The sequence below is a fragment of the Vigna umbellata genome, chromosome 9, assembly GCF_029865625.1.
Source record: "Vigna umbellata cultivar VRB3 chromosome 9, Vumbellata_1.0, whole genome shotgun sequence".
In the NCBI taxonomy this organism is placed as follows: Eukaryota; Viridiplantae; Streptophyta; class Magnoliopsida; order Fabales; family Fabaceae; genus Vigna; species Vigna umbellata.
In genome coordinates, this window is record NC_142173.1 from 48982537 (window position 1) to 48986533 (window position 3997).

The following is a 3997-nucleotide window of genomic DNA, read 5'->3' on the forward strand; positions in this document are numbered from 1 at the left end:
AAAGGAAGAAAATATATAATATTAGTTTTTTTTATTTCATGTAAAGAAAAATGTTAATTTCTTTTAATATATGATCTTTAGAAACTCAAACTGAAGAGAAATTATAAAGGGCATAGAAAGAAGGAATAGTTTTGATGATCCTAAAATTTAGCCAGTTTTTTGAGTGTGAAAGGGATGCACAGTACACAGAACACAATGGTGGCTGAAGGCATGCATGTTGCAGAGAGAGAGAGAGTGTTGAAATGAATGTTGTGTGGTGGTGGTCCACGGTGGGTATGGTAGGTGTGCCCTCACCTGCTCTCAACACTTTCCAATGCCACTCAGACTATCACCTCCATTCATAAAACAAACCACAATCAAAAACCTTTCTCTTTTATGCATGATACTATAAACAACAATCAACCATCTATTTTTATATATTGCTTTCGAATAAAAAATAAATAACCTTTTATACAACACTTATTTAATTTATATAAATAAATTATCAGTTTCAAACTTCTAAAATATATTTTATTAATGATTATATAATTTATCAAGATAAATTAGGAAATTATTCTAATCATTTGTTCCTAAGGTACCATTTTAGTTTACTAGAGATTTTTTTTTCTAAAAACTGATAAAAGTTAAATTATATTTTATGTTGAGTATATACATTAGAATTTTAATTAGTTAATATTTTAAAATCTTGTCACTTTTTCAAGTTTTTGTTCTCCAAAATTTTCTCTCGTTTTTCCAAGTTGATTCTCGTCATTTTTATGTATTAGATAATGAGTGGAAAAGAAAATCGACTAAAATTTTATTAGAATAAGTTTTTTTTCTTCTTAATCTGAATTGTCTGAAATTTCTCTTTCTTGCTTTGGTTGTATTTAGAGTATTTTATTATACAGGTAATATTAAAATCAAATAGACGAATCTTTATTATACTACGTCCATAATGTAACGATAGTAATTAACAAATACTATATCATTAATTTTATTATGACATGATTAATAATTAATAACAGACAATAAGGAGTTTGGATATACACACATGTACGATCTCCAATAATATTTTCAAGATTTAAAATATATATATATATATATATATATATATATATTTGTTTATTTATTTATTTATGCATAACTTTACCTATTATTCCTAAACTTTGTAATCTTACTACTATTCCCTTTCATTATTTATATGATTTTTTATTTACATATTGTATATATCAGTACATGTGATACTACAATACAACAAATAAGACATAAACATAGGTAAGTTAGTACAAGTTAAAAGAATATTATACAAAAAATTATAATCATCAACTCAACATTAATAATTCACATTTAGAATTAAATGTCTATTACATAACACAATTGTCTTCGTTCGATCATAACATCAAGAATTAAATATTTATCACACAATATAATTGTTTTCGTTCAATCATAACATAAATAGTTGACTATACTTTCAAAGATTCGATAACTTACTCTTGTCTCTCAAAAGTTATATCTATAGATTTATATACCAAAACCCAAAATTCATCTCGAGTATGACTAGGAAAAATTTCTTATATTTGCGAGTTTCAATCTTTTTTCATATTCTAGATTACAAGAATTTTCTTCAACTTTCACTACAAATATCTTCCTCTACACATATTTGTCTAATTTAACTAAATCATATTTTTACTGTCGTTTGACACTCTTCTGTCTCTCTCAAAATCTCCACTTCCTTGTTCCCAACAGCAAGGACAGGTAGGTTGAGGCTGCTTACCTTCCTTTTGTCAGAATCCTTTGCCTGTCCTTTGTATCACCAAACCCTGACAAAAAGCCACACATTCAAACGATAAATCGCACACACAACCTTCGACAACATTGCTCCCATTCTTCAACCCAAATCTCTCTCTCTCTCTGCTCAAATGAAAACCATTATGGCAGCCAAATTTCCTCATGAATCTTCGTTCTCCTTCTCAAGGAGATATTTCCATTGGAAGAAGAAAGCATTGGACGAAGAAGATGATGATAACGAGGAAGAAATACTCAACTTCTCAACTTCATCCTCACACTTCCTAGACGAGAAACAACAAGATTACAACCACCCACTTCAAATGTCATCACAACATGCTACAGTGACCACCGAACACAAGAAAAAACCCAACCTTTCCAAGTTGAAGTCAGCCCTCACAGTCTTCACCAAGCGTACCCAGCTGGGTACGCGCGTGGTGGGAACGCTCTTTGGGCACCGGCGCGGCCACGTGCACTTCGCCATCCAAGAAGACCCGAAGGCGGGACCCGCGTTCCTGATCCAACTGGCGACACCGACAAGTGTGTTGGTCCGTGAAATGGCGTCGGGGCTGGTGAGAATCGCGTTGGAGTGCGAGAAAAAGAAGAGCGAAAAGAGTAACAGGTTGCTGGAGGAAGGTGTGTGGAGGACGTACTGCAACGGGAGGAAGTGCGGGTACGCGAGCAGACGCGAGTGTGGGCCTGAGGAGTGGAAGATACTGAAGGCGGTGGAGCCCATATCGATGGGAGCAGGGGTTTTGCCGTTGGAGGGTTGTGAAGAAGGTGAGGTTATGTACATGAGAGCAAGCTATGAGAGGGTGGTCGGTTCAAGAGATTCTGAGGCTTTCTACATGATGAACCCTGATGGTGTTGGCGGTCCTGAACTCAGCATTTACTTTATCAGAGTTTAACACTAAACTTCATATTCATACAAATTGTTTATGTTGTTTTTTATCATCACCATGATTACGATGAACATGACTGTCTTTGGCTTTGTTGTGTATCAAGTTCTTGATAAGTATAAACTTTGCTAAATCATGAAATGTATTCTATTTATAGTAGTTTAATGGATTCTTATAGATGGAATTGAGGTCTCTTAATCTTTCTCTTAGCTTTAACTCTTGGTTAATCAATTCTTATCTTGTTTTAGTAGGTTGATTTTACAATGTTGTTTTTGATGGACAGTATTATCTAGTGTTATATAATTTTGAAGGTAATCTTTTACTCTCTTTTTTGTTTTTCTTAAATTTAAAATTTTCACTACCTTCGATATTAATTCGATGTTAATTATATATTAATGTTGATATTTTTCATAAATATATTTTTAATTTTAATTACATATCGATATTAATTTTTTTAATAAACACACTTAGACTGTGTTTAATTTCTTTTTATAAGAAGCTCATTTGAAAATTATGGTAGGGGCCATTAAATCTTCGGATTTGTTTGTTGCAATTTTGTTGTATGTACGTTCGTTATAAATGCATAGTTTTGGTTACTCGTTGAGTGCATGTAGTGAACCTTATCCAGGTTGTGTACTAACAGAGCTTGTGTCTACATCATTGTACCTCTTTAGATAAAATGAATTTAAAAATAAGTGTGTATTTTGGAAAGATATGAAAAATAATTATTTTGATAAATTAGTGTTTGTTATAAATGTTTATAATAAAATTAGCTTTTTGTTTAGGTAAGTTTGTTTAAAAATATGAGATTGGTAATTCTGATGCAAAAAAATCTGTTTTTATCCAAGAAAACATGCTTACTCAATGATGGATGGTATTTAAGTCTTTTTCTATTAATATGCGGGTGCAGTTAGTAACTGTGTCGTGCATAAAGTAATAGTTACTGGAATTTCATAACACACATACATTGAGGGAAGGAAAACTGAAGGTTAGATTAGAAATGAAGCCTCGGATTTATGCATGATAGGAGCCCATGTTGTTAAAAGAGCTTTCCTTTTTCTTTTGCATACTGAAATCCTAGAGTTTCTCTTCATGTACTACCTTAATTTCTTCTCCTACCTTTGCAATATAAAAAAAAAACTATATATTTGGCATAAGATTTTCAAATTACTATCATTCAAATATATTTTGAATTACATAATTTAAAATAATTATATTTTAAATTAAATAATATGAAATAGTATTTCAAAGTATATAATTTAAAATTATATATTTTATTTTAAATTATCAAATTCATAATATTATTTCAGATCATGTAATTAACAATCACATTT

General features: G+C 31.1%; 1 pseudogene; it reads left to right on the forward strand.

Moving 5' to 3' along the window:
• The first annotated feature begins 1700 nt into the window (after nucleotides 1-1700).
• On the forward strand, nucleotides 1701-2846 carry LOC148193747 (protein MIZU-KUSSEI 1 pseudogene; annotated as a pseudogene).
• Nucleotides 2847-3997: the final 1151 nt, after the last annotated feature.